General features: G+C 27.2%; 3 long non-coding RNA genes across 3 annotated transcripts; 1 reads left to right on the top strand and 2 right to left on the bottom strand.

Moving 5' to 3' along the window:
• Window positions 1-1,190: 1,190 nt before the first annotated feature.
• On the bottom strand, window positions 1,191-1,873 carry LOC128032058 (uncharacterized). Its single transcript, XR_008188179.1, has 2 exons — window positions 1,576-1,873; window positions 1,191-1,500 (listed from the first exon to the last, which is right to left on the bottom strand). It is a non-coding gene; the product is annotated as an uncharacterized LOC128032058 (long non-coding RNA).
• A 2,889-nt stretch (window positions 1,874-4,762) lies between these two features.
• On the top strand, window positions 4,763-5,544 carry LOC128043142 (uncharacterized). The gene is made up of 2 exons (XR_008198928.1): window positions 4,763-4,896; window positions 5,362-5,544. It is a non-coding gene; the product is annotated as an uncharacterized LOC128043142 (long non-coding RNA).
• A 6,357-nt stretch (window positions 5,545-11,901) lies between these two features.
• Window positions 11,902-13,452, bottom strand: LOC128042968 (uncharacterized). Its single transcript, XR_008198601.1, has 3 exons — window positions 13,363-13,452; window positions 12,850-12,921; window positions 11,902-12,078 (listed from the first exon to the last, which is right to left on the bottom strand). It is a non-coding gene; the product is annotated as an uncharacterized LOC128042968 (long non-coding RNA).
• Between the last annotated feature and the right edge of the window lie 563 nt (window positions 13,453-14,015).

Here is a 14,015-nt window from a genome sequence, read left to right as displayed (position 1 = left end):
GTTCAAGAATATAAGGACTAAGGGTATAATTTAAATATTTTATTTTATTATTTTCATTTGATTAAAAGTTTTAAATAATTTATTGTTAAGATAACTCATGAAACAATGCAAATTAATTTATCATAGTATAAATAAATAGATAAATTTTATTTTATTAGTAAAATGAAAAATTTTCAAACAAACTATATAATAATTTAATTTTTACAAATGAGATTAATATAATATAAAAAAACTTAACAAATTCAAAAATTATAAAAAATTTCAAAATTTTATTTTTAATTATTAATAATTCTAAAATCATATGAAAATAGGATATAAAATTGGAAGAAAAACGATATAAAATTACAGAGTATTTGAAGGTTTTCTTTTCAAACTTTAATGTATTTTTAACATTTTAATTTTTTTCAATATATATATATATATTATATCCAAATTTAATATAATGTTTGAATTTTTACCCAAAATTTTAGAAAACATGTTTTCTATTTTTCAAAATTTTAATATTTTAGCATATTTATTATTTTTATAAAAAATCAACATTTTTAACTTTTAAAATATTTTTTGTCAATAGTTAAAATCTATATAAATTACCACAACAATTATATAAATAATAATATTTTAATTTATTCATTTTAATAAATATTTTTCTATGTTTTACTTTCACCAATCCGTTTAAATTTTATATTTCTAGTATTAAATTAAAATTAATCTATAATTTTATTAATACATACAATCAACCCGTGCATGGATCGGATAAGAAAGGAAGTAGTTTGAATAATATTGTTTTGCATTAATTAAATAAATTAAAAATATATTTTGTTAAAAATGTAATGATAAATCAACTTGATTAATTATATTGCAAAAAAATCATAAAATAAAAAAGGTCAAAAGCTCTTTCTGATCTCTCTCAATTTCAATATTGAGGAAATTGATCCCTCTCGAAAGAAAATCGGAACAATTTAATCCCTATCAATTTCGAATGTGAGTAATAAAGATTATTAATCACGACATTTAATGTTTATGACACGTGATTCTACTTGGTAGAATAACAAATTTAACTCTTAAATTATTTTATATTCTTTTTTGAATTCTTTTAGATTTTTTTTAAATTATATATTTTCTAGATATTTTATTTGAGTTTGATATGTCAAATGTAAATAGTATATTCATAAATTATTTAAAAAAAAATCTTTGACAAAAGATGGCTTTCATTTAATATAAAAGAGTACATTCATAAATTGACCAAATAGAGAAAAGAAAAATAAGAAAATACATACCAGCAAACGGAACGTTGACAGAAAATAAAGAAAAGCAAACCAAACACTCTTTATACCAGAGCCCCTAAACAGAAATCAAAAAGCCTCGTGCGTTTACCTACGGTTAGTGTAAAAATAGCGGTGGCAGTGAGATTAGATAATATAGCGATACTGTAGCGTGAAACAAAAAGTAAATTAAACGCACCGCACCGCACCCAATCGTTCATCCAAACATACCGCTGGTCTAGAAAATTTATCAGTGAGCCATCATCATGGGAGAATCAAAACGCGAAGCAGGACAAAATCAGTAGAAACTTACCGCCATGAGACAACCAGTTTCTGAGAACTAATCCGGTGGATCCACCCACCACCTGTCGACGGCAACAGTAAACTCCACCATCGAAGGGCCCTCCTCTGCCCAGAATCGATCTTGGTATTTTTTAAATGCAAATAAAAATAATATTTATTAATTATGTTCAAACATATCATGATTGTAGTAAATGTATGATGGCTTCACATGTTCACAAAAAAAACACTAATTCTTGTGAGAGTAATTTGGAATTTTGGACAAGTGGGAACATTATTTGGAACACAATATCTTTTTTTAAGTTGAGATCTTTTTGGGATTTCATTTTTAAAAATAGATAAATAAATTGGGAAAGGACAAATTTATTTAGGGGCAAATTGAGATTTGTAGATGGTCTTTTTCCACTTCTGTCCCAACTTTTTTATTTCCTATATTTAATTATAAAATAGATTAAATTCTATTATCAGTCATTTTCTTAGTTTCTATACTTTATTTCATCAAATTTACTTTTTCAATTTTTAATTTTAAAATTTCAATCCTAATCTAAAACGTGATTGGTTAAATTCGCTATTAATCTTGTACTATGTGTAAACTATGCGAAAATAGCAATTTAACATGGCATTACACATATGTTAATGTGTTTACTGTTAAATTTTAAAAATAGCATAGCTTAACTTAACAAATTTACGGCTACCGTTTGGTAAATCTGTAATTTTAAAAATAAAAATATAAAGAGATTAAAAATAACTGAATCAAAATATAAAACTAATAGTAAAATTTAACCCATAAAATATAGTTGAAATATCTAGAAACATAATTTACAAATGAAAAGACTTAAACCGAGATGAATATGGATAGAAAATTTAAACGTGATTTACATAAAATAAAATTCAAAATTCTCAATATTCCCAAAAACGATAACCATACAACTAAACCAAAACATCATCGACATATTAAAATTATTATACTATTTTTAAGTATTCGACTAAGTTTGTATTAATCATCAAATGGGTCTCAATTTAATCAAAAATTATCAAAACTGATTTTTTATAAAATAGCAAACATCGTTACCATATTTTTTTGTCTTTTATATTTTTATATAAAATTTAAATAAAACATACACGTGACGGAATTTAAACTTTAAGCATCATAATAGTTCTTAATGTCTCGATTTTATCATCTCAATTAAAACTTTATTTATTTGTAATTATTTTTATAAATATTTTTTCTAGAAATATCTTTGAATTTATATGTGGTTAGCATTTTTACAATTAAAAAAAAAAGAGTAGAGGATTGAGTTGACCCAAATAGTTGAAAGCTAAGGTCTTTCACCAACTTCAATAAATTAAGTAGTTAGAGTTTAACATCATATTCATTTCACCAAAAATTTAGAAGATATTTTTCTTTATTATTTTTAAATTCAAGTCACATGTTGCATGTGTGGTATAAAAAAAATTGGTGAATGTGAATGGAGGGTATTGTTAAAAGTGACATTTAATGGCTGGACAAGGCGCTGGTCAAGTCTGAATGCGATGGAGACGAATATCATCACAAATTTTGGGTGAGTTTGGATGGGCGGTGCGTTTACCTGCGATTAGTGTAAAAACAGCGGTGGCAGTGAGATTAGATACTGTAGCGATACTGTAGCGTGAGACAAAAAGTAAGCTAAACGCACCGCACTGCACCCATTTGTCCATCCAAACTCACCCTCTGTCTCATATTATCTTTCGAAGATTGCCGGAGGAGATTATAGGGGGCTGGCATGGGCCGGCGCCCCTGAAATGAAAATTTATCATTTAAGTCTTTTAATTTTTTAAAAATTTTAAATTAATAAAAATAAAATTGTATTTTAGTCTCCGTAAAATTATAAAAATTCGATGTAATCTTTTAAAAATTATAAAGACATAGGCTATAAAAAATTAAAATTTCATTCGGTCCCCCCTAAAAAATTATTCTAGCTTCGCCCCTGAAGGTTGCATGAGTTTTTTAATTCAGTGTGACAAAATGTTTTTATGTAAAAGATCATGTGGTCGAACTTTATCATCTATGAAGTTACACTTCATTAATAATTTTGTTTAAATTATAATGTTTCTTAAATCGATATGAAGTAGTCAAAATTTTAATGTGTTATGATTGCTCGGTCAATATTGACTTGTATCAATACATACTGGTTCGTACGGATTGATAGAAGATTTTAATTTAACTATTTTGATTTTTTATAATTACATTTAAAAATAAAATATAATAGTTTAATTAAGTTATTAAACTTAATCAACAATTTTATATTTTATATTTGCGTATAATAAATATATTTATATGTATGTAATTGAGCTATATTTATATTTGTGTATATAAATGAAAAATATTTAAAATATTATAAACTTAAAACAATACATCGAAATACACCAATTTCGATATCTACCAATGTCTTGCATATTTAGTAGTGGTAAACATTATATATTATCAATATATATGGAATAACTACTCAAGAAATCCTTATATTATAGAGTTGAGAGCAATTTAATCCCTCTTCAAATTAATGATGCAATTAAATCATTATATTATAAGTTTACGTTTTGGTCACTCAACTTTAAAAAGTTATAAAATGATCATTGAATTATTTGAAACTTTTCATTTAAGTCACTAGGTTGTTAGAATTATTGTTGTATGGCATTCTTTGTTTGTATCTCATACACTAATGGAAAGCTATCATTCTCTTCTTTTCTATAGTTTATTGTTTTTCATGAAACAACCTCGAACGCCACGAATTTACAAACCAAAATCTGTCACATCAACTTGGATATAATGCGTGCTCGTCGATGAGTATTGATCCACCAAATCAATAATCAAATCGTCACTCGGAGCTCGCTTGTAACAACCCGATTTTGGGCCTAGTCGGAACAGTGGTTTCGGGACCACAAATCTGACAAGGAAAAAATTTATTTTTCTTATATTTTTATGGTCTACGATTTCACGGAATTATTTTGTAAAAATTTTGTTCGAAAATTTCGACGTTTGGGCACTCAATTTAGTCAAAAGGACTAAATTGTAAAAAGTGCAAAAGTTGAGTTCTACAAGTTAGAGGTGTCTAATTATTATGAAATTTTAAATTGGAGGTCCTTAAATGGTAATTAGACCATTGGTTATTTATGGACAAAAATAGACATGGTTAGTAAGTAAGCTATTTAAGGGTATTTTGGTAAAATGCCTTAATTAATGAATAAAGACAAAATAACATGAAATAAATTATCATCTTCTTCAATTCTTTTCTTCATGGCCGTATGTAGCAAGGGAACACCATGGCTAGGGTTTGTTCATCTTCCAAGCTTCATGGTAAGTCCGTTCTAGCCCGTTTTCTTGTTCTTTGTATTTTCAGCATCCCGATAACTTGCTTAAGCTATCTCTACCATTAATTCGAGCTAGAATTTATGTCTAAACAATTACCCATAGATGAAAAGTGTGAATTTTGATGTTTCATGATAGAATATGAAGCTTAGAATTATGTTAAGCAACTTTTGCTAAGCGATTTTGAGTGAAACGAGTAAAACGACATAATCGATAAAAATACTAAATGTTCATAAGTAAGTGTTAGAGTTGGAATTTGATGTTTCTATAGAAGGGAAAAATGTTCAACATGTCATAATACATAAGAATAAGGGATGAAGTTTAATTTACGAGCTTTGGGGCAAAAGTGTAAATATGTAAAGTTTAGGGGCAAAATTAAAATTTTACCAAAGTTTGAGTCAAGGACTGTTTTGATAAATGTGAGTACTAAATAAGTCAAATGTGTTATTATAGATCAAGAAAGAAGTGGAATCGACCTTGACCGGAGAAAAGGAAAGATTAAAGACTAAATTGCTAAATTTTTATATTATTGCATCAAAGTAAGTTACGTGTAAATAATAGTTATATTTTTATAAATTGTGAATTATATTTGATATGTGAATTAATATTGAATGTGGAAGGAAAATTGTTCATGAATTATTCAAGTGATAAAGTGTTTAAAATAAAGTGTTAAGTGTAAATTCCGGTTGAACTTAGGAATAGAAGTGGATACAAGTGACATGTCACTAGAGATCGATGTTCTGATGTTACAGTGAGTCCCGGTCTTGGGTGATCTAGCATGTGTTGTAGACACTGACGACTTATGTGAGCGGGCCGTGGACATTTCCAATGTTATTGATCGGTGGTAGCTTGACCACGTATCGATGGTAACCGGCTACATATCGATGGTAGCCGGCCACGTATCGATGGTAGCTTGACACGTATCGATGGTAACCGGCTACATATCGGTGGCACTTATGTGCTAATTCTCACGTATCTATGTATATTCCGAGTGTTCAACGGAAATTGACTAAGTGTAATTGAATAATGAATATAGGTGTGGAACCTGAATTGAATATCGACTTAGAAATGGAAAAGTGAATTTTGAATTGAATTGTGATTGAAAGTGAAAAAGTGAAATTATGAAAGAGTACATTTAGCAACAAAACAGTTTAGACAGCAACAGTTGTGTGACTTTGAAAATCACCAAAATGGTGGAAATTTAATTAGAGGCTGAATAATATATGAAATTGAAGCTTAATGAGTCTATTTTCACATAAAAGAAATAGAAAAAGCAAAAGAGTTATATATTTTGAGATATTTGAAGTTTAATTAGACAGAGTCAGAATGAGTTTGGAATCCCTGTTTTGACTTTGGAAAATTGTAAAAATTGTACAAAAATAATTATGGGATAAAGTTTATATGTTTAGAATTATAAGTGAATCTATTTTTATGAGAAACAAACGGAAACTATATCCGAATTCTGTACAGTGAGATAATTAATTTTTAGTGAAGAGAGGTCAGAACTGTCAAACAGTGAAACAGGGGAAACTTTAAAGAATAAACTGTACTATTTGGCTAAACCAAAAATTATGAAAATTTTATGGTAAGAATATATGTGAATCTAGTTTCGGATAAATTTACGGATCTTAATTTGGAGTTCTGTAGTTCCGGGTAAAAATAATTTAGTGACTATGACTCGAATAGACAGCTTTGAATATACATGTTAGTGAATAGAGAAATTATAGTTAATGTTGTTTAAATGTGATATACACATAAAGGATGTGGAATGGAGAGGAGGAGGAGGACAATAAAATGTAGGAAATAATTGTGTATAATGGTCATATGCCCGATTATAATCGGTAAATGTTAAATTGAATGGTAAATACGTATTGGTACCGAAGGAACTATTGCGGTTTTGAAAAGCAATTGACCAAATGTATAAGAAATTTAGTTTTGATATATATATATGATAATAATGATATATGGATGATTATATCATTGAGTTGCATTGATTAATTCGGTTTATGTCATGGAAATGTCAAGAACATTTGTCTTTGATATGTGATGATCATGGTTTAAGCTCATATGGGAAAATAAAGTTTCATAGTATGAGAGTGTGGTATTGAAATATATATATTGGATTGAGAAATTAATTTGAATTGTGAACACGAAATATTGTGAATTGAATAAAATGGAAATGGAGCTTTGAATTACATAAGTAAGTATCGGGTCTCGTAGGCCCTATTTGTTATGAATATAATATTTTGAGGATATGTTATAAAGAATTATAAAAGCATGTTAAAATTTGAAGAGTTTAAATTTGAATGAAATTTTGTAACTCAGTTTAATACGTTTACATGTGTAAGTGTTCTAGTAATGCCTCATACCCTATTCCGGAGTTGAATACGGGTAAGGGGTGTTACATCGCTAGTTGGACTTAAAAAAAAAACAACTTAATAGCTCAGTGATTTAAATGAACAACTTTCAAATAGTTCAATGACTATTTTATAAATTTTTGAAACTTAACGATCAAAACGTAAATTTACTAATAATTCAGTGACCTTAAGTATAGTTTACCTATATTCTAATCAACTTTTATTTTCATGTAATATTAAGAATTTTATTTTCACGAAATTTCAACTTTTCTTCTATTGAAATTTTAGTAAAAAAAAAAGTTTTTTTTAGAACTACCTATAGTTCTTCCCCAACCTTTAAATAAGAGGATAATGCGCTTTAACGAACTCGAACTCATGACCTTCTATACTAATAATAATGCCAATACCAATCAAATTAAAATATTTATTTTTATTTTTCTCTGTGTTTCTCGATGTTGATCGGACCTACAAGGTAGATTATATATATTTTATTTATATTTTTAAATTAAAAACTGGTTACTGTACGTCAGCATAAGGTACATGTGGCATACTACGTATAATTATCTGGTTATTTCGTTAGCCACACCAGTTTTTATAATGCAAATGGATGAAATTTTTAACAGAAAATACCAGTTTGCTCTTTGATCTAATGTATAAGGACTAATTTGCTCATTTTTTAGTGGAAGGAGCAAAATGCAATTCAACTCCTAGTATAGGGACCTCCATAATACTTTTATCATTATGTTGTAATGAATGATAATCACACTTATTGATCGAAATTTGAGAGTTTAAATAAAATATTCAATCCGAAAAATGAAATTAGAAAAAAAAAACACCCTATTTAAAATGCAAGTCGACTTGAGCTCTAATATTTAAAGTTCGAGCTTGATCCAACCAAATTTAGATAACTATGTGTGCTATTGATATCATGTATGAATCCGACTTTACCTAATTAATAACACTTTTATTGGTTATAACCTGTCATTCTTTAGTTATAGGGTTTTTTAAATAATAAAATCTAATTATTATAAAGTTTTTATTGAAGATTTAAATAAAAATAAAATTTATTAACTCTATTGTTACTATATTTATTTTTTCTTAAATTTTACATTTTAAATTACGTCACATAAGATCGACATGTCATTTAATGGTGAATTAACTATTTTAATAACGAAATGACCTAATTAACATAACATCAATAATCTAGGGATGTAATTAGAATGAATTGATGTTCAGGGACCAATTTAGAACGAACACCATAGTTTAGAGATGCTCAGTGGAATTAACTCAAAAAAATTATATATATTTACTTTTGGCCAACTTTATCCCGAAATTATGCTTTAAGTCTCATACTCTTCATACATTTAAATTTCCTTTTATTTTAAAGAATTTAGTCCTTCTATTTTTAAAATTAAAAATGTAAGTATAATTGTTAAACGCTATTAAAAATCTTCTATTAAATTCATGTTCATTATAACATTAGTTTTTATTACATGGCAGTACTTTTTAATTTCAAAATGTCACACAATCAAATTTGACAAAAGAATATCAAGGGATCATTAACAATTGGATTTGAATTTTAAAATATGAAAAAGGATAGGGACTAAATTCCAAATTTACAAAAAGTACAAAGGCTTATAGTATATTTTAACCATTTTTTCATAAGACCCAATCCAAGATGAAACCACTAGTCATAGTTTTTTCTAGTGGAAATACCTCTCAAGTCCCTCTTAATTTCGATATTGAGCAAATTGGTCCCTCTAAAAAAACAAACCAATTTAATCGCTATCAATTTTGAAAGTGAGTAATTTAGGACAATTAGTCTCGACGTCAATGTTTTTCATCAATTGTACATAATTTTAATTGATATAATAATAAATTTAGCTTTTAATGCTTAAATATTCTATTAATGTGGTCTCGATTTAATAAGTTTAGCCTGCAACATTCAAATAAGGAAAATGTGAACTTTTGATTGGTGCAGGCGATGCTAACAAAAAAGACCACATAACATCATTTTAACAATCCAGTTACTTAAATAAAAACTTTTGAATAGTTCAGTGACCATTTTATAACCTTTTGAAGTTAAATGGCCAAAATGTAAACTTACTAATAGTTTAATAACTTTAAATATTATTTACCCATAAATCATATTTTCCTAATTTTAATAAAATTTTAGATAAAAACATATAAGTATTATAATGAGTATATGGTAATCATGCATATAAGAGTATAATCGATAATTTTTTTGTTTATAAATACATAAAGCTTGGATAATATATTTAAGATAACATCCACAACTAATTTGCTTTATCTATAACTAACAGCGATTGTCGAAGATTATCCTTCAAAACTTCTCATACATACCTTAATGGTTCATCAAAAAGAATCAATTGGTCAATAACGCCATCACTTACCTTTACGATGCTTTGATAATAAAATAAAAAAAAAGTCAATGTAAAATATAATTTTGACGAGCATTCCATTATTATCCTAAAGCTTGTCAACCTCAATCGTGTTTCATTCAATGAACGGCATTTAATCGTAATGGAAAGTCCACAAGTAAGCACCCACTTTATAAATGTTTCACATGACATCCAAATTCTTTTGAAATGACCCTTTTTGTCGTCTACCAAAGCATAGAAAAATTATAACACTTTATTTGACATTAGGCAAATGATTGTACTCCTCAATTTGAATTTTTCAAGTTTGTAATAAAAGTGTCTTGTTTGGTATTTAATAATTAATTATATAGTTTATCATATTATTATCATCCTGATTTTGAAATAATTATCGAAGTATTAATCGAAGTGGTCACTATAATTAATATTGCAACACATTAATAATTTCTCATATTTGAAGTTGGTAATTTTCGAAACAAAATCGTTGAGCATTGAATGATGTTTGATATTATGGAAATATACAAGTTCGACTATGAAGATTAATTTATTCGAAGCAACTTATCTTAACATTGGATCGGATCGGATCAAGTAAACGAATCACTTGGATTGTGGAGTTTGGATCGAGATACTATCGGCGAAATATCTCTAAACAATCCACTTTATATTTATCTTTATTAATATATTGTTGTTTGATAAGGGATTGGATTGTATTTAATCTTTAATATGTTAGTAAGTCTCGAACTTTTATATATTTGAGAGATTTGTATATGTTTTGTAGTTGAGTATCTAGAGCACTCATCATAGTGGAACTTATTTCGTGAGTGCATTTGAAAGAGTGAACACGTTTCGTTTATTGCGTAAGTTCTTAGGAGAAGAACTTAGAGGTGAGTAATCTATGTCTTTAGATGTAAAAGGGTGTTATACAAGAGTGTGATAGAACTAGGTTTACTTTGGTATTTCTTTTATCCATTTTGGTCATTGAACTTGATAGTTTGATCTATTTTGGTCTCTAAATTTAGATTCTGTTAAGATTTGATGATGTGACTAGTGTTACTGGAACATGATCAAATCAAACGGATTGAGAATTTATTGGCATAATGGTCTGAACAAATGGATTGAATCAATTGACCCAAAATTTGATTGAAATTGGTAAAAATTAAAAATTAAGAGTTGAATAGGTTGAAATGGCTTAATAATCTTTTTTAAATTTCAATTATTTATTTAATTATTGTTGGTCTAGCGATCGAACCAATCCAACGGGAATAGGCAGTATTGACTTGTTCAACCACCAATTTAATCATTAAAACAGTAAATGCGTCACTCTAATTATACCACATTATCACTTGAAAACTATATAATTTTTTTTTAATTTTTAAGTGATGATGTGACACAATCTCAAAGTGATACATCGCCAAACTTTTATATTTTTTAAGTTCAGAGATCAAAATGGACCTAGTCGTCAAGTTCAAGTGGCAAAGTAGAAAAAAATACAAGTATCAAAATGAACCTAGTTGCTAATTTGGACGCCAAAAATTATATCATCCCTTTTTTAAAGGGTTAATATACTATTCGGTACTTGAACTTGATTTCAATATTCAATTTGGTGGTACATGAGTTTGACTTCAATATTCATTTTGGTACCTTAGTTTTTTCAAATTGATACTTACGTTTTTTTTTTGTCTTAGTTAAGTACTTGATTTTGGTTTTAATGTTCAATTTGATACCGAAGCTTTTTCTTGTGTCCCAATTAAGTACTTGTATTTTTTTTACTAGAGCATATGCGTCAAACATTCATTGGGTCACATGATTCCTGTAACACCCCCTAACCCTAAACTGTTGTCGAAACAGGCTTACGAGGCATTACCAAACGTATCAGACAATTTACAAATAATTCTAAAACAAATAACAAACATATTATAATATAATAATAAAATTCATATAAATATTTTATTTTATTACTAATCGACTTCATTTTTTTTCTAAAAAAAAAAAAAACTCAATATAACCCATTTATAAATATTTAACCTTCCCTACAATTTCAAACCCCAACCAATTCAAAACCAATATCATAATCCATACAATTTCGTATTCAAATACACCTAAACATATCTTAAACATCAACTTAGTAATTTACTAAATAAATATTCGCATATCTTGTTTAAATTAATAAACTTCATTCATTCTATTTCAACTTGTTACCAAATATACCAAATATGTTATGATAATTTTATTTCCATTTCATTACACCAAGTTTCAAAATATTCATTTTCAACCAAAAACAGAAGACACTTTCAAGTGACCAATATAACACTTAAGTACATGCCAGTTTACCAAAAGAAAGATTACATCACCAAATTTTATACTGGAGTCGGGATCACCCTGAATGCTGAGCCGGAACCTTAATTTCTACTAACCTACGCACAGGAACAACCGTACACTGAGTATTTCATACTCAGTAGTATTACTATAATTCAAATTGTAATATAAAAACCAAGTAAATTAAATCATTAAATCATTAAATCATTTAACTTTAAAAAAAAAGTTTACCAAACTAATTCATATTTAACTTTCATTTCTCAATATCTACAATTCAATTTGGCTTTCATTAGTTAATATCATATACTATCACATTGAGCCATTATTTATCTCATGAACATTTAGTTAATGCTTTCTATTCACATTTTCAAATTATATTCCACAACCACGGTTCTTTTCAATTAATTACCCCTATTAACAGACTCGGACTTTGGCGGATATATGGATCCAACCAAACACACCAGATTGGCACCCAGTGCCTCATCGGATAGTTCGAAGCAAAGTTGACACCCAGTATCTCATCGGCCTAGCCGAAGTAAAGTGATACCCAGTATCTCATCGAATCTATCCGAAGTAAAATAGTGACACCCAGTGTCTCATCGACTCGAGGTCAAAATATCCCTGAACTCTTCCGATCCTATGGCATGCCAATTATATCCGACTCAGTCCGACTAATTAATAGGGTTTCCAATTCTCAATTCAAACTCACTTTCATTTCAAATTTTACTTTTAATATCAAATTCACTTTTTCATTCACTAATCAAAATTCAATTCAATAAAGTTTCTTACCTCAATATTTGCTTACCATAAATTAAATAAATTAAAATTAATATTTAATAATGAATAACTTGAATTATAGTAATACAAACCGAAATTTCGCGATTACTCCTCGATAACTTTTTCCTTTCCTTTCGGTGCTGATGTCTTAGGTTCTTTGTTAGCTACGAAAATTAAAATAATTTACAATCATTAATATATTACTAATTTACATTAAATACTAAATTTCTATTTAACTTTCACTTAAATTCTAATTTTAGTCCTAACTAAATTCATCTATTTTCCCATTACAATTTATATCTTATTCCTATCCAAATTCCATATAAACTTAAATTTAACTATCAAATTTTCATCATAATTTCATAATTTCGAATTTCTTTCAATTTAGTCCCTACAAAACAAAACTTATAGCCTAGTTTACAATTTAATCCTTTAATCAATTCTAATCAATAATTCTATCAAATAAACCCTAATTCAATCATTTATTCAACATGAACCCTGCTAAAAATATACTAATTTTCAAAATTTCAACTTAAATTCAATAATATTCAACTCTAAAACTCCAAAACATCAAGATTATAAGAAAATGAACTAAATTGACTTACCAAATTAAACCCCAAACTTTAAAAACCCTATTTCTCTCTTTTCTTTCTTTTCTTCTTTCCTTCTCTGTTTTCGAATGGTTCTGTTTTTTTATGCTTTATTTTGTTTGTTTTATCTTTTATTTTACTTTAGTTTATTATAATAATTAATATTTCTTAAATATTAAGTAAATAAATATATATTTTACAATTGTATGTATATGATTTATTACACTTGTACTTTACTATCACCATACATTTGTCAACTTATTGATTTGTTCATTGATCTAATAATATAATATCAATTAAATAATAATAACAATAATAATAATAATTATAATAATAATAAAAATATCTATTTAATAACAGATATAAATATTACGAATGTACACATATATATATTTTACATTTGTATTTTATCATCACCAAACACTTGTCATAATGTCAATTTATTTATCATATAAAAATCTTTTACTAATTAATAATAAATAATAAATAATAAAATATTTTATAGTATGTTTTGCCGCCTCATTCATTAGAATAGGCTTAATTTCCTATTCAGTCCCTTTATCTTCTTTTAATCTATAATTAGACTTTCACACCTTATTCAATTCAGTCTTTTTTCCTAATATATAATAACTAAGCTAAATTCACCTAATTTGAACCTAATTAAACAC

The sequence above is a fragment of the Gossypium raimondii genome, chromosome 8 (genome assembly GCF_025698545.1).
Source record: "Gossypium raimondii isolate GPD5lz chromosome 8, ASM2569854v1, whole genome shotgun sequence".
Taxonomy (NCBI): domain Eukaryota; kingdom Viridiplantae; phylum Streptophyta; class Magnoliopsida; order Malvales; family Malvaceae; genus Gossypium; species Gossypium raimondii.
Note: the sequence above shows the minus strand (reverse complement) of the source record. Positions and strands in the feature narration are given on the sequence as shown.